Source organism: Myodes glareolus, chromosome 15 (assembly GCF_982192425.1).
Source record: "Myodes glareolus chromosome 15, mMyoGla1.1, whole genome shotgun sequence".
In the NCBI taxonomy this organism is placed as follows: domain Eukaryota; kingdom Metazoa; phylum Chordata; class Mammalia; order Rodentia; family Cricetidae; genus Myodes; species Myodes glareolus.
In genome coordinates this window covers 49,955,194-49,977,518 of record NC_142040.1, presented here as the reverse complement: position 1 = coordinate 49,977,518, position 22,325 = coordinate 49,955,194, and the positions used below count along the sequence as shown (strand labels likewise).

Genomic DNA, 22,325 nt, shown 5'->3' with positions numbered 1-22,325 from the left:
CCAGAAAAAATGTCCTTGGAAAGCCATCCCTTAGGAATAAACAGATTCTTTTTCCTTCTGTACTGAAGCAGCCCCTTGCAAAACCTCTTCCTCTCACAGCTGCTAACTGGGAGATTTAGCCATTACCCTATAAAAATGTACAACCACAAATCTCTTATTAACATTTTCCATGCTAGCCAGCCTATCTTTCCCCATTTCCCCGTCCTTTGCAGACCTGGGATGCCCTGCCCATCAATAGGATAGCCCACATCTGGTGAGGTTCTTAAAGCATCTCGTCTGTATATGAGATTTTCTCCATACTGAGGGTCGGGTTCCAGCAATGAGCAACAGAGCTCAACACTGTGGTCTTGAGGACTGCTTTTGAAACTAGATATCTGTGGCTTCTTCTAGCCTGGACCCATAAGCCGGTTTCTTTTACTCTCTGGGCAGTTTCCTCATCCAGTAGCCAAGGTATTCGATGTTTGGATTGTGGGGTTGATCCAAAGTGTAAAATTAAATTTTTTAAGGACTCAGAACATAAACTGAAGTTTTGGTAAATGAGTAGCTAGTAACTAGAAAGGTGTAGTTCAGTAGTGCAGGTCTTGCTAGTATGTGAGGTTTTGAATTAAACACTCAACACTATTGAAATAATAAAGTAAAAGTCGCCATACAAAAGGTGATGGTGATGATGATGATGATGGTGATGATGATGATGATGATGATGATGATGATGGTGATGATGATGAGGACTATGGACTCCAAGGAAACAAGTACACTTCAGAGGGTTTTTAAATGTTTTTTTTCCTATGGGGTCTCCCTAACTCAAGATGGACAGAAAAAGAAGGCGGGTTCTATTTTATGTATTGCAGCTGCCAGTTTCTTTGGCTTTTGTTTGTCAAGACAATCCATGACATTTTTATTGAGGCTTTTAGTTTATAATATGAGGTAAAAGAAAAACCAGTTCTCTTTAAAATTTAACACAGCTATAGTGAAATATCTGAGACTTAAAGGGACTTCCCGGGGATGTTATAGCTCTCAAAAATTGAGATCGAGTAACGAGTTGGAACTCCTGGAATTTTCCAGTTGACTTTTTCCTTACAATAGTAACAGGTTCTACTTAGTCAAATTAAGTTTCAAAGCCAAGTCTTTATTGTCGCTGATGTCTTTAGATTTGGAGCACTGGTCTCAGTCAATATCTACTAATTCCACTTCAAAATTGAGTTTGGCATTTGGTGGAATTTTGACATTGACTGTCCTTTCTTTCAATCAGGCACATTCCGGTTCAATCTCCAGTCGATCCTTTTCCTCCATTACTTAGAGTCAGGAGTATCCCATCCTCTGATAACCTTGTCTACTCTGACCTTTAAACTTAAAGGCTTAGCAATTTTCTTCTTCTTTGAACTTGTTTGAACACCAGTATCAAAAACAGTCCCATCTGAGAGTGTCCCTGTGTCCCAGCAGTGAGCAACATCTCCCTTTTTGGGAAAGTTGCCTTATCCCTGTTTTTAGACCCGATTTTGTTTATTTCGGTGGACCCTCATCAAGACTCTCTTCAGACTTGGTTTCTTTGGGTTTCTCGTCATTAAGCTCCACATTTTTCACTTGCTCAGAGGCTTCACTTACAGTTTCAGTACCCTTGAAACGCTAACTTTCAAAGCGATGGTTCTAGGCTAAAACCAAATGGTCCCTTTTAGCAGTCTTAGCTACATTTTTAATGTTTCCCAGTAATTTATGCTCTGCAGGAAACGAATCTGAACCATGATCCTGTAGAAACTAGATAATGTCTTTCTTGGGCAGCAACACACAGCAGAACAGCTGCCATCATTCCCCGTCCACCCCTCTCCTTCTCTCCATCCCTCTCTCTGTCCCTCTCTCCCTCTCTCCTCCCCTTTAAATCCCTCCCCCTCCCCTTCTGCTGTTCTACAATACCTATTTCCAAGTATACATTGCTGTTAACTCTCATCACTGCACCAGAGAGCTCTTCAACTTATTCCCCCCACCCCCACACACACACAGCCGTAACTAAAATGCTGTAGCTTTGGCTAACATCTTCCCCTTTCTTCCAGCCTCCATCCGGGGTCACCAACACTCTGCTCTCCACTTCTACAAGCGCATCACGTTTAGATTGCACATGAGTGAATGCACACGGTGTTTCTTGGTCTGCCTGACTTCTTTCGCTCTCCACACTGTCTTTCAAGTTCATCTCTGCTGTTTCCAATGGCAAGATTCCCTTTGCCTTTGAAGGCTGAGTAGTAGCCTAGTGTCCATGGGCTACATTGTCTTTATTCGATCATCCATCGATGGACAGACTTTTTCTAGAGTTTGGGGGTTCTTCTCTGTTTAGCCAGTAAACACAGCAGAAATGAAAATGGCAACATTTATAAAACACTGAAAGGCTCTTACAGCGCCTTCACTACCAAGATCTTTATCAAACCACAAACCTGGAGCAAAGTTGGCAATCTTAGAATTTCTACAACTAAGAAAGTGACACACAAAAAGCAGAGAAATAGAATGAAGAGAATATTGTCACCTATCGTATAATTTTAGGTAAGGAAGGGTGAACCAGGGCGATGAAATGTGTGGCATTTATATAACAAGGCCCTTGTATCCAGTGGTTGGGGTTGGGGCTGATGGGGCTGGGGTTGGGCTTCAAAGCCAGATGCCCGAGTTCACTGTGGCTCCATTCCTGCTAGTCCTGTTGCCATGGTCACTAAAAATGTCAGTTTCAGTTTCTTTCATGTGTAAGATGATAATAATGATAACTTTATTGGGTCTGTTGTATGGAATAAATGCAATGATATCTACATAGTGTGTATGCAAGTACTGGCTTTGGAATCTGTCTTAATTCACCAGCTGAGTGACTTCAGAAAAGTCACTCAACTGCCGTGTCTTGGGTCATCTGTGAAACAGGAATGTCAACACTGACTGAGAAGCTAGATATATGGGTTCCTTCAGAATATTCTAGCACTCAGTATGTGTCAGATCCTACCCTCTGTCTTTATTGATAAATACTAATGGCATTATTGTGGGAAGTGCCCGTTGAGATGAACACCTTCAACACTCCATTACTAACAGCTGTGAAGATGCTTATCTAGCTCTCAAAAACAACACATGCTTTTAAAATGAAAATGAAAATATATAAAATGTACCCACTTTGGGGAAACTCTCAATAAAATTTTTGTTGATTATTTTCTCAGAAGAATATTATTTCCCCAGAAAAATTATTCTGATTTGCAAAATCATGCATTGTATGTATACTTTTACATCATATGTACAGACCCATGTTGTGTATGTATATATATGTATTGTATGTACACTCATGTGTTATATATACCACTCTATGCTGTTTATATAGTTGGGTGCTATGTGTATAGCTATGTGTTGTATGTATAACCTCATACTGCTTGCAGTCATCTGTTGTATGGACACTCATGGGACGTATGTACAGTCATGTGGTATGTGTATAATCATGTGCCATGTGGCATTTGTACCTTCTTATGTTGTGTGTATACTTATGTATTATATGTACATTCATGTGGCATATGTATAGTCATGTACTATATGTAGACTCATGTGACATTTGTACATTCATATGTTGTGTGTACAATCATATGTTGTATAAATACTCATGTGGCATTTGTTCAGCCATGTGTTGTTTACAGTCATGTGTTGTACACTTTATATACTCACGTGGAATATGTACAGCATGTGCTATATGTAGACTCATGTGACATTTATACAGTCATATTGTAACATGAGGGCTGGCTTGTTGGGGTTTCTATCCCGCCCAGTACCCCACAGCCGGCAAATCCCAAAGAAAATCACACACAAGACTCCATAAGATTATAAACTGATTGGCCCATTAGGTCAGGCTACTTATTATGATTTATCTTAACCCATTATTCTGATCTATGTTAGCCATAATGGCTCAGTACCTTTTCCAGTGGGGCAGCTTACATCTTTCCTCTCCTGGTGCGGGAGAATTATCTGTATTCTGTCAATCATATTTTAATAAAACGCTGATTGGCCAGGCAGGCAGTATAGGCGGGAAAGCCAGACAGGAAGTAGGGGTGGAGCAAAGAGACTGGGAGTATTCTGGAAGCAGAAGCTCTCTCTCAGCCATTCCTGTCCAGACCACCGAAGAGGCAACATGTAAGCTGTCACACTGAGAAAGGTACTGAGCCCATGTGGCTAACGTAGATAAGAATAATGGGGTAACATAAGTTATAAGAGCTAATAAGTAGCCTGACCTAATGAGCCAATCAGTTTATAACCTTACGGAGTCTTGTGCGTAATTTCTCTTTGGGATTTGCCGGCTGTTGGGGTACCGGGCGGGACGGAAACCCCAACAAGCCGGCCCTCATGTTACACTCTCCAGTGGTCTGGGCAGAACTAGAAGCTTCCTGCTTCCCTGAATTCTCCTGTTCTCATCCGTATCACCTCTACTTCCTGTCTGGTTTTCCCACATATACTGCCTGCCTGGCCAATCAGCATTTTATTAAAGTATGATTGACGGAATACAGATAATTCTCCCATACCATCATATGTTGTGTGTACAGTCATATGTTATATGTGCATTCATGTAGCACACGTACAGTCACATGTTGTGCATAAAGTCATGTGGCATGTGTAGAGTCATGTGTTGTGTATCAGTCACGTGTTGTATGTATACTCATGTGGCATATCTACAGTCATGGGTTGTGTGTACATTTACTTCAGAGACAGACTGTTTTGCCCATATACATCAGAAAATAATAATTTCTACTTTCTTATTACAAACTTTTGATAAGCATTGTTTAAGTGACAGATCATTATGCACATATATGTGACTGGAATCCACTTCCACATTCTTGCCTGGGATTCTTGCTGTTTGAATTTTTGTTTATTAAGACTATATTGAGATGAGCATGTTTATATAACAAACTTTATTTTTCCACATAAGAGTATTTCTTCAGTACAGAGTGTGAGAATTGTGAGTATTTGGGCATACTGATATGTACTTAAGATCTGACACTGTCTATCTACTTTTTAAGAGTAATACCAAACCATGCACGGTGTTCCTTTCTTGTGCTCTCAGCACTGGGAACCAAAGAGCTTGGGAGAGCAATTATGAGGTCAACCTAAGCTACACTGAGACCTTGTGACAGAAAACCAAACGCTGGGGATGTAGCCCAGGAAGACGGCTTGCTCGCCTGTACAAAACTCAGTCTCCCCTACCACAAACACAAAATAACTATACCAAATTAAATCGAAGTATACAAAAATGCTCCTATAGAAATTATCAGTATCAGAAACTTGTTTCAGCCAGGCCTGGTGGCTCATGCTTTAATCCCAGCCTTCAGGAGAGACAGGCACAAGGAGGATCTCTGTGAGTTCAAGGCTAGCCTGGTCTACATAACACGTTTCATGCCAGGCAGGGTTACACAGTGAGATTTTGTACCATAAAAGCAAAGCAATACAAAACCCAACTAGTTTTATTTCATTTTTATATGTGTGTGCGCACACACACGTGGGTACATGTATGAGCATGTGCTAAGGCACACATGTACACATACGCATGTGGAAGTTGGAAGGCAACTTTGTGTAGTTCATTCTCTCCTTCCACCGTGTAGGTGCTGAGAATTGAACTCAGTCAGCAGGCTGGGGGAAAGAGCCTTTACCTGTTAAACCAACTGACTAGAACCTTGTTTCAGTTACAGGAACCAGTGGCCTCCAGGGATTCAGTAAAAATTGTACTTCATTAATTACTCATGTCTTCTCAATATTTTTTTGTGTGTGTGCGTTTAAATTCTGTTGTTTGTAGTAATTTGTTTTTTAAGTCCTTTGCCCATCTGCCTCTGTGGACCTTAACATATTTCTACTGTGTTTTGCATGAGCTCTTTGCATATTAAAGGACATTAATCTTCTACTGGTTTGTAAATATTTGTCCATAGATGGTGTTTTATCTTTGGTATATGTTTCACATAAGAAATGTTTTGGAAAACAGTTGTATGATCTGTTTATTTTGTGTATGATTTTGTCAAAGATTGAAAACGAAATGTAATAATGCCGGGGTGGCTGAGGGTGGCTGGGGAGAATGTCCCTGGTTTATGACTTTACAAATGTTTATTTCTCAAATTCTTTAATCCATCTGGAGTTAAAGTTATGTCAGTGCAGAGTATGAATTAAGACTGGAGATTGATTTTCTCTTCTAATTTGCTAACCAACTGTCCTAATGCCATCTGTGGCATAATTCTTCCACTCTCCATTGATCCAAGATGCCTTTCTTATCATAAATTAAGTTTTTATATGTTCTAGGGCTATCCGTCCTGTTCTATTGATCTTCCTGTCCATTCCTATGCCAGTTCCGTGGTGTTTTAATTATAGTTGAAGGATCTTTTAAGTCCACTATTTCAAGAATGCCCAGCAGAGCGAGCACATTGTATGAACATGGTGCCCAAGGATTTTATTCTTCTTATTTAGCTTGGAGCCTGAGAAGGCCACAGAATGATTGCTGCTTATTGGAAGCAGGTACTTAGGAGCATAGCTGTGTCTTTGAAGGGTCACCTGTACAGGACCTAAGTGGCTTCCGCTATTGTTTAATTCTCTGACTGATTTTCCCATGTTTTGTGATCTTCAAACATTGATAGACTGTTATTGTTAATACTTAACGGTGATCAACCAAAGTCAGGTGAATCACATGACTAGTGTTGTTCAATCTGAGGTGAGCTATAGTCACTTTTGTCACTCCTTGGAAACAGCTTGATTAGTAAGTAAGGTTCACCTTGCTTTAAATACTGGTCCGGGCTCCATGGTGGGAACAGAGAAGGAGAGCCAGAACCAATCATCAGTGGTTTGTAAAATGTCACGAATCCCTCTTGTTTTAAGTCATGGTACTTGTGATGCGTTTGTTAGAGCAGCATCACTGAGTCAACATACTTAGTAGTTGGTATATCATGAATCATCAGCTACTTAAATTAAATTAGATAATTAAGATAGATACTTGCTAGGACACCAGGACGCATGCAGGATGCTTTAACCTTGTAAATTACTCAAGCGTATCTCTTTCAAGTAGCAGGGCAGATCTCACATCTCATTGACTGCGTATTGATTTTCCAGCTCGGGAGTTATCATCACAGTGATTTCAATCTTAATGGCTCCTCTCTTCTCTGATACCATGACATGATTTGCTTGTGTCAGAAAATAGATCCTCCCATCTCATCATTTTAGTTACGCCGATTTCATTTCATTTTTCATTGAAACCTTAATCCTGATGGACAACCCAATATTCTGCAATCTCTGCCAATCAAAGATAACACCATTCATCTCACAGATGTATATTATTTTGTTCACATTGTCTTTAAAAAGTTATTATGTGAGATAGTCCCATTATACTTTCTTAGTTAATTGTAAGAAAGACCTTCTTGCCCTCGATGGGGCAAACATGACATAGATTACATGAAACCTGATGTCAGAAGTCAGTACCCCTTCAACTAGAGGGAAGATATGGTTAGTTTCTTATTACAACCAGCCTCAATCCTACCTGCCACCCGTAGCTGGAGAACAAATCACGTCTTCCATTGGGGACGCTGTTGTTATCTCTGCTAACCTCACTTTCCTTATGTATAAAACAAGGTTCTTGTGAAGGCTGGTGGAGAAAACACACACAATTACCTAAGCACAGAATCTGGTCCCTCAAGTGGTCTATTGACTTTTATTACTCGAATAGACTATAGGTTTTCCCGTTTTCTGGGTGAGTAACTATGTTCATCTTGAGCTCTGATTTCGGGCACAGAGCCACACTAAGTTCTCTCTAGGATTTCTGACAATGCTGCAGTTCCTTGCAGTAGGTGTATGTGTGGCTCACTGGCCCCTGTTTCTATCTAGTCTCCATCCCTTGTTAGACAATAAAAAACAAATAAGCAAGCAAACAGATCCCGCAAAAGCCCAGTACCTCCCTCCCTGGTGCCCAGTCTCTAGAAGGCCTCTGTTTGTATTAGTTATTTTTCTGTTGCTGCAGTAAAATATCATGCCCAAGACAATTTATAGCCAAAAGGGATTATCTTAGCTTGCAACTGCAGTGGGATACGGCTCCATTCTGGCAGTGAGGAATGGCGACAAATGGCAGACACAATGGCAGGAGCAGAAAGCCGAGGAACCATATCTTCTGCTACAAACAGGAAGCAGGGAGAGAGCAAATTTGAAGTAGGACAAGGCTATAAATCCCCCAAATCCATTTCTAGTGATGTAATTCTTCCAGGAAGGTTGCACCACCTCCCCAGACAACGCCACCAACTAAAACCAAGTGTTCATACACCTGAACCAATAGGGGAGCATTTGTCAGCAAACCACCACACTGCTCATCTGTCTTCACGACTTGAGGACAGTGTCCTGCCTTCTCTGCTCCTTACATTCCTCACACCTAAAGTAAGACAGTGCCTGCCAACGAGCTGTTAGAGGATTGTCGAGGGAACATATCTAAATCTCTGAAAACTATAGTTGAAAGGCTTGCGTCTGTCTAAGTGCTCAGCACACCTTTACTGTTCTTTACTTCAGTGCTTTTGTGGCGTAGGAAGGTTTTATAAAAATGTAGTATCTCTTTTTGCATCCATTTTGCAAGCTAATTTTTATGACATTCTGTGACCTTCTGGAACCCACGTTCTGTCTTCATGACTCCACCCACCCTGGTTACCATTACTTCATTGGCATTAAGTCCAATTAAACTGCCCCCTGCTTGTTGCTCTCTTGGAAGAAAAGTCTTGCACTTAAACCCCAAAACTGTTTTATCTGGGGATAAAACACCAAAGTGTTCTTTTCCATGGGCCAAGTGAATAAGTTATATATTTAATATGACTTCTGCCAGCAGCCGCTATCCATGAAGTAAATCTGTTCTTTGCAACATCTGTGATGTCATTTTATCTATCACATGAACCTGGAAGTAATTGCAAATATCTGTTTTGGAGTGAGTCTGTGGTAAAATCTTGGCTTCCTCTTCTACGATCTTGAATTTGTCAATGTGTGGGTTTTTTTTGGATTTCCTCATTTGAAAAGCAGGTATACAGATGCCTGCATTTCAGGTCAACCTGAAGAGTTGAAGAAAGAAATGTACATTGTATTGTGTGCAGCCGCGCAGGTCGAGCGCAGCAGCTCAGCTGTGTGGCATCTCCTGAATCTCCCAGTTGCTGAACAGCTTGGGAGAAAGTGGGCTACAGTAAACATGGAGGCCTCTTACCGTGCAGCATCTCTGGTCTAGGAGCTTGTGTTTTCTAGGAGGAAGAATCTATTTTCTATTTTCCCAAGTGCATCTTTTGGGCTTGAGAGCCCGCTTCATAAAATGTCAAGGTGACATCTATAGAGGTGGTTGCCAGGAGATCATCCTAAACAAGTTTGTGGGCTAGACCTGTGAACTTACCAGGAGTTTTAAAAGCCACCAGCTTTCAGGGTAAAAGGAGGTGGGTGCTTTCCTTTCCACATTCAAATGACCATAACCTTTATTCTCTGAGAGAAAATGAGTCCTAAGCCCTTTGAAATTGTGTGATAAGCCATACTATGTGGTTTACCCATGGTTGGGCTCTATGCTCTCGAAGACCCTGGCTTTGCCAAGAAGGCGCCACAAGCGAAGGCTGGCCAGGATGTGCCTTGGGAAAACCACAAAGGTTGGATATGGAAGTTGGGCATGATGGCTTACACCTTTAATCCCAGCACTCAGCAGAGACTGCTGGATCTGGGTGAGTTTGAGGCCAGACTCTGGTTTCTCTCTGTCTCTCTGTCTCTCTGTCTCTCTGTCTCTGTCTCTGTCTCTGTCTCTCTCTCTCTCTCTCTCTCTCTCTCTCTCTCTCTCACACACACACACACACACACACACACACACACGAGTTTGGAAAAAAGCAAGGGTGGGTAGGTGCTTTTTAGGTTAGGTTCCCCGCATTCTTCCAGCGCTACATGTGTTACCAGGAGCCAGTGCTGTATGTGAAAAACAGGGGAGGGGGGTTATACTCGGTTTTAGATAGGAAAAAGAAGAAAAACTGTGCTTACCAAAGACTTGGTGTGGCCTTCTACCGCTGTGAGTGGCACTTGGAGAATGGATCAGTTATGTGTTTTTGCAAATATTTTCTAAATTTTTGAAATTTTTACACGTGTATATAGTGTACCATCATCATGTCGAATCCTCACCAGCTCCTCCCAGGATTACCCATCACATCTCACGTTTCCCTTCTTTAGCTTTTATAATTTTTGAGGCCACTGAGTCTAATTAGTGCCGCCCACGTGTGCATGCCTGTGGGACCATTCACGGGGCCATGAGGAATGCACCAGCAGGCATACACCTGAGGAAAAGCAGCCCTTCCCACCTCTGACCATCAATTGCTAGCAGCTGCTTAGCCAAAGGTGGTGCCTCGGGAGCTCCATCTGTCCTCTGTGCTGGATGACTTTGTGGTTTTGTGTTTTCAGCTTGAACATTCTGCTCCAGGGAGCCAGGTGAGAAGGCTTCTGCCTGGGCAACCAGAGTCCCTTCCTGGGGTCGTGATGTCAAAAAGAATGATACTTTTTCCTCTTTGCTCATTTTTCTTTTCAAGCAATTTCCCATTTACACAAGTGTGCATTTCAGGTAGATTTCAGACTTACACAGTAATGTTTCCATAGAGCCTTCATTCAGCATCCTCTGATGTAGATGTCTTACATTACCATGGTGATCAGTTATCAGCTCTAAGAAATTAGCATCGATGCAGCGCTATTATCTACAGTAAGTTATTATTCAAATGCTACCTATTTTCTCAGTACCTTTTTTTTCTACCCCAGAATCTAATGAGGATCCCACTCTGCCTTTTGATGTTACAATCTCTTTAATGCTGTCAGTGGCAGGTGCTCAGTTTGTTTTTGTCTTTCGGGACATTGATGCTTTTCAAATGGGTTATTCTTTTGATAGTGACACGCAATTTAGGTTTGTCAAATGTGGCATTCTCTTCTCATCTCATTTCATTGTATGCAATATATGGCTAGCCTGGCTCAGCCCTGATGAGAGAATTAGCCTTACTGTACAGTGAATTTTTGACTCCCCCAGATTTATATGTTTACACTAAGTTCCCAAAATGACACCATGCCTGCCATGACTTAACCACGGACTCCACAGTGTCTAGTTATGAGAAACACATTTCTGTTGTTTTTAAGTTACCTAGCTTATGGTATTTTGTTATGGCTGCTTCATAGACTATGACAGCCTCTGTGTTGTAGAAGGAAGACTATGAGAAAATTTGTATACATGAAAAACTCTGATGCTGTATGAGGTTGCTTGGTTGTTTCCTGGCCGCCCAGCAGCTCAGACCTGAAATAACCACACAGAAACTGTATTAATTAAATCATTGCTTGGCCTATTAGCTCTAGCTTCTTATTGGCTAGCTCTTACATATTAATTTAACCCATTTCTATTAATCTGTGTATCGTCACATGGCTGTGGCTTACCATCAAGGTTCTGTCCGGTGTCTGTCTCCAGCAGGGTTACATGGATTCTCTCTGACTCTGCCTTCCTTCTCCCAACATTCAGTTTAGTTTTCCCTGCCTATCTCTACTCTGCCCTATCAGGTCAAGCCAGTTTCTTTATTCATTAACCAATAAAAGCAACACATAGACAGAAGGACCTCCCACATCATTTCCACCTTTTCTGTTTAAATACAAAGAAAAGTTTTAACCTTAACACAGAAAAATTATGTATAACAAAACAGGTATCAAGTGAGAATTATAGTTACAATATTTATATCTACTTTATCTTTTATCATAACTAAGGAAAACCATAATATCTATTCTTCAACTCCATCAAAGACTCCAGAAGGATATAATATTACCTAAGTTAACAGGAAGTACATTCCCAAACTCTAGAATTGACAGAGACATCTCACTGCCTGGAGAGTCACCCCAAAATTTTCTGTACCATTGGGGCATCCATCTTCAGCCTATAGGACCATAGTATTTGACAGACTTTCCATGAAGCAGGAAATTTCAAAGACAGTTTTGCCTATATTGGTAGTTTGTCAGTCACATTTTTCTGTGTCCTGCAGAATGTCTAGAAGACTCTTTCATGAAGCAGGAACTCTGAAGGATAGTCTCACATTATGGCAAGTTCATCAATCATCTCTTTGTGGGTCCTACATGTCCGGCTTTTACAGAATATTATCAAGCAGTCCAGGCAAGAGCAGTTTCTTGCCCAAATGGCTAATCAACATCATAAGGAGCCTCTTCGATACCCATCTTCCTCTTGAAGTAATTGGTGCTGCCAGGAGCAGATGTGTCTCATTGTCATGAAAAATTCTAAATTTTTAAAACACTTTAAATGCCATATCCTAAAGGTCTTTTAAAGATTTAAAGAATCCCTATCTAACCAAAATATATCTCTATATATCTAAAAAAAAACTAACCATGACTACAAACTTGACTACCACAGATGATTATCTATTAACCTATATTTATTAATTATACATGACATTTTTAAATGAGCCGCACAAACAATACCTAATCAAAAGCAGAAATATGCATATAACAAAATTGACCTTAAATTTGTATCAATAGACCAAGATTCATACCAATGCAAAGTATTCATATCTATATCATACTCCCCTTTAAATGTAAACAAACATTTATTTATAATATTTGGAAATATGGGCATAATTCTCTCCAAACTGTTTCCTACTGTATTTTTAAGGGTGAAATATTTTTAAGGGTGTTCACAGTGACCTTTCTGGGGTCTTGGTCCATCAAACCACATTAGTCTGGAAGCAACCCACAGGTTTTCAACCTCTGTGGAAACAAAAAAAAAGAACTTTTTCCAAAGCAACATATCCTTAGACCCAAATTTTGAAGACAAGACACCTTTAAAGTATATATGTTAGTTACTTAGCTCCTTCACCGTCAAAAAGTTCAAAGAAAACACAATAATACAGTCTCTCTCTGTATATTCCATCTTTACGTGGCTTGTTTTCTTTATTCCTTTTAATCCATAACTGTCTGTACTCTGTCTCTTTAAAGACTTTTTTTAAACCATTTACTTCCTTTTATAAATGTCTATATTCTTTTTCTTCTCTCTCTCTCAAGCCTACGTACATTTGCTCAACACTGTGACTCATTTAGAGGTCTTTTTCATCTGAATGTGTCTTTATTGCATATCTGTAATCCTTTTCTGACCAGAAGTGCTTCTTAAAAAGCTAAATGACATTACTATGACTAAGGCTGCTTTGCCTTTTGTCTCCGCCCAGTTCAACATGTTGGAGGAAGTCCATTCAATGCCTCTGAGAGCCATTCTCTCTGCCCCAGATTCAGGGTCAGGTCACAGCAGGTCTGTGTTGCCATTAAGCAAGTTGTAGCACTCTGCTCACAAACCCCATTTAAATGCTCCATAGCCGGACCTCCAGAAAGAGTTAGAGTTTGTGCTGGCAACATAGCCCCGAAAGCTGCTAGCTTGAGCCCCACTCCCATTTCTATTTGGAGGGCATGCACGTATACACGTACCCATTGATACTGGAGTCCATATCCTAACCTGTCAACCCACACTCCAGAACAATGGCCTGAATCGTGGTGTTAGACCTTGTAATGGTGGACTTCAAGGGGAAGCCTGGATTTGACAGGAATGGACTGCCTCACAAACAGGCCCATAGGGTTCTGCCAGACAAGTCCTCTTGCCAACTGGTATCTGGGCATTGCCCAAATCCTGGCATGAGTAGAGCAACCATGGTTCTACACGTTAAAGCCACAAGCTTCTGCTTCCTTGCAGGCATTAGCTTGGAAACATCTTTTGTGCAGGGATTTCATCACATCCTTACAATGCTACTGTAGTAATAGAGCATGCTTCAAAAGACACAAATGCAGGTTTGTTCTCTTTTTCAGAATTTGCTATTTTTAGTTAGTCAGGCACTTTTCACTGCATTCGTGGCTATTAATATGGTTCGCTTCATGAAAATCAAATAACCGGAGAGCTGGCCATGCATTTCTGTCACAGACTATATTTTGGTTTGCATTTTGTAATGTTTTTATGAATTGGATTACAAAACTAATTGAATCAGAGATGAATTTTGTTCAGTAAGTTGAAGTACTTTACAAAATAAAATTACCATAAGAAATTGATCTAATTATTTGGAAGTTTCCAATGCAAAGAAAGAAAGAAAGAAAGAAAGAAAGAAAGAAAGAAAGAAAGAAAGAAAGAAATCCTAATACAATGTGTGTGTATGTGTCAGTTTTTGTGTGTGTGTGTTTACCTTCCAGAGAAGGAGTCTCAGAAATACAGTTCCTCCCGGCAAAGAAGAAGCTTTTACTTAGTTATCTCTTTGGAGATGCAGCTCTCAGCTTACAAGAACACAGCTTTAGGGCTGTGTTCATAGCACGCTTGATTAGTGGACGGTGCTCGTTCATGCCAGTTCCTCAGCACCACTTTTTCTATACGTGACACAATTTCATCCTCCATAACCATCATTGTTGAGATGGAAATAGTTTTTGTTTAACTGTTTGGATCTTGTTTGTCCCATATGTGAGCGGCTCATCATGGGAGGGCTTTTAACGTGACAGGAGTACTGGTTATACATCCTCATCATAACAGACAAGCTCTCAGCCTAATTGAGATCAAACTCTTGCTGCTTCTCAGAGAGCCCTTGAAGAGCCCTGGCTTCTGTATGCCTTACATAAAGTCTGTCTTCTGCTTTGGTGACACAGAGAGTGTAGAGATGGGAACAGGGTCTCAGTTGTAGCCGGAGGAGCTTTAGGGAAGGGAAGGGATACCTGCTATTCCTGTGAAGACCCTACTCAGACACCTTTTTGCCTCTTAAGTTATACAGGCCTGTGTCTTCCCTTTGCCTGGTGCTTTCTCTGGGCCTTCCAGATCCTTTGTGTTCCTGACTGGAGTTTATCTCTATCCCAGGACTGACACCATGGGCTGCCTTACCCCTGCCTGTAGCCTGCCCTTCCATATCCCAGGAGCCACCAAATCTCTCTATCAGCAATGTTCTTGTGCAGCAAATACAGCTTCAAAGAACACCAGCTGAAGTCTGCCCTGCACTCCAGAACATGTCCAACAAACTCAGAGAGAGGTCATGCTCAGCACTCAGACCTGGCTTGGGAGAGTCTCTAATTCTTCTAGCAGCCATTTGTATGTCCTATACACAAACCCCAGGAGCCTATCCTCTGTCCCAAACCACATATAGTCAACTGCTTCTTGAACTAAAGAGTGTGGGGGGGGGGAGGCTGTCATCACTTAACCTATTCCATAGGGATGAAAATCCTTACGATGGGGATAGCAAAGAGGTGGCTGGCCGAAATGCTAGCCCTGCATAGTTAGCAGTGCAGGGCTAACTCTCCCAGGCAGAGTTGAAGGAAGCTTGCATTAAAAGAGGCTGATGGGAATGGTGCAACTGTGTTCTAGAAGTCATGGCGAGTGACGATGGGAAGTCCCAGGGGCATAGGTGGTACGCCAGCTGAAAAGAAGGATGACAAAGCCAGGCACCCACTTGACACCTGGCCCTACTTTACTGGGGCACAGAGGGCTGTTTCTGGGGTGCAAGGGGCTGGGCTAGAGGAGGCGAATAGAAAGCCACAGAATATACATAGAAAGGGATGGGTGGGAAGGAGTGGGAGCTGAACGGTGGCGGGGGCAAAATATCAAGAATCGCATGGAATCACACAGAGGCAGGAGAGATGGGGTGGGAAGAATACTCAGACTTTATTTCTCATGATACCTCTTTCTGTCTCTTTGGTAAGATCTTACATCCCTAGACCATACAACTCCCTTTCTTCACCCCAAAAGTAGAAATAATGCCTGCCTCAACCCAGGAAAGGTATGAGATGAGTTAACTTCCAACAGACATGGTGGGTTGTGCAGAGATCTTCGCTGCAAGTCTCTTTGATGCTCGAGCACATGCTTGCAGGCTGAGGGACAGAACACTAGCCAGAAGGATACAGGGAGCTGAATATAGCAACAAAGAGACTTTGGAAACCACGCACTTGGGCAAGTGGCATTAGATCTAGAAAATGTGATTTCTGGCTAGCCATGAGGGGCAAATCGGAGTTGACTATGTTTTCAGTACTTTACATTTTCCCAAAGATTTTAAATCTCCTTTTCTCACTCTGTCTCCCCCTTTCTTTCAACCCCTCTCCTTTTAAATGAATGCTTGCATGGCATGGCACTGGGGTCATTGCCTGGGTAGCCGTATCTGTTCCTTTACTGATGGAAAATTTAGTTGTTTCCAATAAAAATAGATTAAAAAACAATCAAGAATTGTATGAAACACAGACTTACATGAGAAGACCAGAATAGTCACTGTCTCTGGGAGGGAGAACTGAAGGGGGCAGCAATGAAACACGGACTTTTATCTGCACTTGTTTAGCTTTTATTTTTAAAGAAATCTGAAAAATAAAATTATAATAAGTAGTAATAATTTCAGTGTTCTATGGATGCTAGTTGTTTGGTGAAAGAGGAAAATATCTCCATTTTTATCCATTTATTTTTATTTTATACATGGGCCTGTGTATGTATCTGTGTACCACATACATGGAGGTGCCCATGGAGGCCAGAAGAAGGCATCAGATCCCCTGCAACTGGAGTTATGGGTTGTTGTGAGATGCCCCATGTGGATGTTGGGAACCGAACCTTGGTCTTCTGCAAGGACAACAAGTGCTCTTAACTACAGAGCTGCCTGCCCAGTCTCAGAGAAATACGTTACAGTCAGACGTATAGACAGATTGCTTGAAGCATTGACCCACCAATTTCTAGTTTATAACTTTCATAGGGATGTGAAACCACCTCCCTGTGCGTGAGACCTGTTGCTCTACCCCTAACCCAGTGACACCTCACCAAGTTATCCTCCATGCCTTTACCTCTTGTCACCTTCTGTGAAGCCCTGTGTTGACAGCCCTCTCTTGGGATTAGGAGTCCAAGGAGACAGGCACATTTGTGAGACCTCACTCCTGACCAGAACTTCCTTAGTGACTCTAGAACAGAGTAGGAAAGATCACGCAAATGTCTGTCGACTTATAGCCAGCCAGTGAATAGCGAGGAGCTGGGGCGCCAGATATCTGTGTCCTCTGCAGCCAGCCGCTCCCTGATAGAGGTCTAGTCACAATCGGTAGGCAATTCCCTGTGACATTTTAATGCCCCTAACAGCCTCCTTCCTGGTTATCTTGAGCTGGCTCTGATGGTTGACATGAGGCGTGAGAACTTAAGATGATGTAGGTCTACTGTCTTTTGTTGTGGAGAGCTAATCTGCATTATTAACTGCAAACTATACGTAGCCTTGCCGTTAAGTCGAAGCAGGTGGACTGCAGACATACGGCAGCCCTATGTGCTCTAACTGGCTGGTGCACACTTAGCGCTGCCTCACAGACTTCCTCCATAATCCAGGGTCTCGACTTGATTCCTAACCCCAAGTTCTGACCTTTGAATGCAAAAATACCTTTCGAAATGAATTTCTTTACAGTGTGAGAAACCAATATGATGACATTGTGCAAAGCTTGTCAACTAGGAGAAAATAGGGAAACAAATAGTTTTTAATCTCATCTGCTTAAATGTCACAATCAATCTTTTTCTCTTGCAATCAAATTATTTTTCAAACAAATCTATCATAGAATTGTAATCAAAGTACTACGGTCATCTGGGCACGTTTCTTAAATTTTACACTATACTATTTTAAAATACGGTGTAAAAATATATAGTCTAAAATTTACACTATATATTACAGGCATGAACATGGCAGAACCCCTGCCTTGTTCTCTCCATATGCTTTCAGAGGGATATAAGTTCAGGCTTATAGAGGCGTTCCCAAGGTAGTAGAGAGAATCCCTTCATAGCTTGACCCTGTTTCCCCTCAAGCTAACTCCTCCATAGCTGTGGTTCGCTTTTGTCAAATCTCATTTAGCAAAAGCATAATTCCACCCAGGAAGCCACAGACTGTATCTGGATTCACGAGCTTCTCTCTAACGTCTTCTTTTCCACTTGAAAAGTCAGGCCAAGGTGGCACATGTGTTTGATGCAATCCCATGCATGTGTTTGTCCACAGTCCATCTGAGTGATGTCATCTAGTTGTGTCCTGTTTCTGCCCATGTAGATCCTTACTTCCTTAATCTCTGTACCCCGAGAGGTGCTATGTAAAGCATTTTGCTGGGGAAGCCTTCTCTTCTTTTCAGAAACTCCCACTCAGACAGGCTAATTGCACTTCGAGGAGCCAAAAGACAGGACAGGCATGGCTGTGGGCACCACTGGTGTGGCAAATAAGCCCGCGTGCTCATTTGCACTGCCATACCTGATTACTGGGGGGAGCATGTGCTCGCGCTGCTGTTAGCTGTCCTTGCTCTCACTTAAACACCTTGGCTCATTTTAATAGACAGAGCCAACATTTCAGTTGTTAAAGATCGTTTCTTTCATAACTCACAAATTTGAATATTTCCCTGTGAGTGTTTACTGGCTATACTTCTTGTTTGAGTTTTCTCTTCATAACTTATTTATTAAGGTCTCAGTATGTTTTTTTCATCAATATTTATGAGTTTTCATAATAAAGATATCCCATGGCCTGCCATTTAGCAGCAATTTACTTACCCCTCAATCTCCTGGTCTGAATTTTACTTTTGTAATTTTTGAAATGCATCAGGACAGTTTCAAGTTGAGAATCAACTAGTTTTCTTTTGATTTATTTTTTTAGCCTCTTTTAAGCTTAGACATTTCCTCTGCCAAAAATTAAATATGGTTTGGAATTCTAAATATGTTCTATAATTTGATTTCCCAGGTGTCACAGGTTCTTCAGGAATATTTCAGTATTTGGTCTGGGTGTCTGACCTGGTTGCCTTTCACGCACATTCCTACCTCCATAGGCGGCATCAAAAGGTCATTTGGGGAGACTTACATTGTGTTTTCTCTGTGGCCCTAGGAAGGTTCCCTGTAGCCAGTACGATTCCTTCCTCCCCTTACTCCCATGCATACTCAGCTGTTGATCCAGACTGGCAGGTGTGTGCTGGAGACATTCTTCCTGTAACTGTAGGAAAAAGTAGATGTTGCTCTGGGATACCCTTCCTTCACTACCATTTTGTCTGCCTTGTTCTTCCAAACAGGGCAGAACAGGCATGTGTTTGCTACATGTTCCCCAACAGTAAGGGTCCCTAAACCCAACTGCAATGTTTTGTTAACTTGTTTGTAGACTCACATCTTTGTATCCTTTCTGTGACCTCACTGGCTGACCAATCCCTTGTATGCTTAGGAAGCTCAATTTATATTTGTTAGATGTGTTGAAAGACCAAAGAAATGAGTGAAAAGGACAATGAAATATGAGTCATACCAATGCCCAGCAAGATTTGATGTAAATTCTATCCAGAGAATACGGCAGTAAAAAGGACATATTGCTGGGATTTATGTCTTTATGATACCAAGATGGGTGCTGTAGGTTGACATTTTCCCTCTCCGTTTCACTCTCTGTATAGGAGCTGTTACTGTAACACAAAGGCTTGGAAACAAACAAATGAAATCACACACACACGCACACACACACACACACACACACACACACACACACACACACCTCCTCTGAAGTCGGCATTCTAGATATAAACTAAGTTCTACAAATCAAACACATTCTCAGAAGACATAGAGAACAAGAAAGGGGCAGAGGTCACTTTCCTGCTGCTGTTTTTGCAGCCAGGCCAGGTCACTAGACTATGTGAACTCTTTCTAGTGTCCATTACTCTCTTGGATGCCTAGAAGCAGTTACGGTACCAGTACTGGCAGTGGGAGATTAAAGGCTTCTTGGTTCTAAATCTCTACTGTAGAGTAGAATTCTGGCCTCATTCCTTTTTCCTCTCTTTCTTTATACTATCTATCTATCTATCTGTCTGTCTGTCTGTCTGTCTGTCGGTCGGTCGGTTGGTCTCTCTGCCTGCCTATCTGTCTGTCTGCCTGCCTGCCTATCTATCTGTCTGTCTGTCTGCCTGCCTATCTATCTGTCTGTCTGCCTGCCTGCCTATCTATCTGTCTGTCTGCCTGCCTGCCTGCCTATCTATCTATCTGGGGATCTGTGTGTCTGTCTGTCTGTCTGTCTGCCTGCCTGCCTATTTGTCTGTCTACCTGTCTCTCTGCCTGTCTGTATGTCTATCTAGCTATCTATCTATCCATCCATCTATCCATCTATTTCTCTATCTATTGCCCATCTATCTTCATCATTATCTATCTATCATAACAGTTGATGGAAACTACTATACTCCAATTCTCTGGCCTTCCACCAACTTCTATAACTATCTTTTATTCTTGAAATTTTTAGGGTGCTTTTTAATTTATGAGCTGAACCATTACAGACATGACTGACTCCCTTTTCCTGAAGTAAGCAAGCATGCTGCCTCCTTCAGTTTTAACTTTTCCCAGTGCATAGCAAGAAGTCCTATTCCTATGAATACAGATGTAACTATCCTGTTGGTCATCTTAACATTTCCTGAAGGAACTGTTAAACCATTTCCACTATCATTGTCCTCATTTCCGGTCACCTTTTAGGTTGTCTAAGCATAGATCTTTTAACTCAGTAGTGAATCTGGTCTGTAGTGGCAATTATACAGTCAGACCCAATAATAAAATTATAGTAAGAAAATATAGTTGATTCAATGACTAAGATCTTTAACTTACCAAAACTTCTTATAAAACAATGAGAAAAAGTAACTCAGTTGAAAAAATTAAATACACAAAGAAAAATCTCCAAAATGTATAAAATATTTAACTTAAAAATTAATTTTACAAAGGTTTGTTTTGTTTTGTTTTTTGTTGTTATTTTTTGAGACAGGGCCTCACTATGTAATTCCAGCAGGCCTAGAACTCATTCCGTTGATTCATCTATCTTTGAACCCAGAGATTGGCCTGCTTCTCTCTCGCTAGTGCTGGGATTAAGGTTGTGCACCATCAGGCCCAATACATCACTCAGGTTTTAGAACTTGGGCTCAGTGATCTTGCACCTTCCTTGCATATGCAAGGCTCTGGGTTTGATCCCAGAACTGCCAAAGTGGTGAAGGAAGACTCAAGATTTCCATAGAAGTGTAATATTTACAACAATATTGAGAAGATTAAGTTCCTGAATGTAGGTACCTCTGGGAAAGTGGGAGCTGCCTTCTGGCCTCCTAGTTTCTGCTAAGTGAAACAAGCTTCGATTAGTTAGCTCATCTGAAAACCTTGAGTTCTATTATTGGAAACATCCGTAAAGCAATTAATTACTTAGGAAAGAATGAGAATAACAAGGTAACAGATGTCTAAAGACATTTTAAAACCCTGTATGTAATATTGAATTAACAGTATTTTACATGAGATTAACTGAGCAATTTCCTCAGTTTTTTAAAACTATTAATATAACTCAAGTAAAAAAAAAAGTCTTAGTTAGGAGGGGGAGATAAGAACATTGGTGAACAGCCTAAGAAGTAAGAAATTGGCCCATTTAAATGGACACATTAGATTTCTGTAAATTGCAAATATCTAACTAATAAGCTACAGAATTCTAAGCAATAGTGAAAAGAAAAATAACATGTGGAAACACTAGGAAAATAAATTCTAAAAAAATTAAGACGGGGTCTTGCTCTGTAGCCTTGACTGGTCTGGAACTGGCTCTGTAGACCAGGCTGGTCTCGAACTCACAGAGATCCACCTGCCTCTCCCTCCTGAGTGCTAGGAGTAAAGGTGCGCGGGACCATAGTCAGCAAGGAGAGTCAGACTTTAGAGCATTCGTTCACTCGAGGGATGTTGGTTGAGCTCTGATTATTTCCTACTCTGTGTGCTCAATAGGAAAGAACTGGTTTCTGCCCTCATGGAATGTTATTTAAAATGTTTAATTACGGGAAGTAAAGTGCCTAATGGTAATGGAATGAAAAATATTGCTTATTATGGAACAAGTATGGTATGGGAGTATTTACAGTCATTAAAAATAATGATTTTAATGACAGTAAATTAAGTAAAATGTAATATAAAATTATGAATATAATGAATGTATACACACATAATCACTAAATTATAAGCAGAATGATATATAACTAAAATTATATGTATCATGCACATATAGAATAACTTTTTTCAAATGCGTGTGACCAACAGAGATGCTACCTGAACTTATTTCTGAATGATAGAATTGTGTACATGTATCTTTTCTAAATTTTTACAACTTTTGTATGTTGTTTTATATGTAGAAGTATAAAGTATCTTATTTATGGTCATAAAATTGTTTAAGACAAATAGCGCCCTAGTTCCTTTCTCTGTTGCTGTGGAAAACACCATAGCAAATGCAACTTAGAGGAGAAAAGGTTTATTTAAGTTATAGTTCCAAGTTGCAGTCCAATATTGCAGGCAAGTCATATCGCATTCACAGTTCAAAAACAGAGGACTCTGAATGCAT

The 22,325-nt window shown here is 41.0% G+C and overlaps 1 protein-coding gene and 1 pseudogene across 2 annotated transcripts in view; one reads left to right on the top strand and one right to left on the bottom strand.

Moving 5' to 3' along the window:
* The window catches only part of Egflam (EGF like, fibronectin type III and laminin G domains), a 167,471-nt gene that overhangs the window by 44,192 nt on the left and 100,954 nt on the right, over nt 1-22,325 (top strand). The gene's annotated exons all lie outside the window — the stretch shown is intronic.
* Nucleotides 1,165-14,407, bottom strand: LOC125396462 (peptidyl-prolyl cis-trans isomerase FKBP3 pseudogene; annotated as a pseudogene).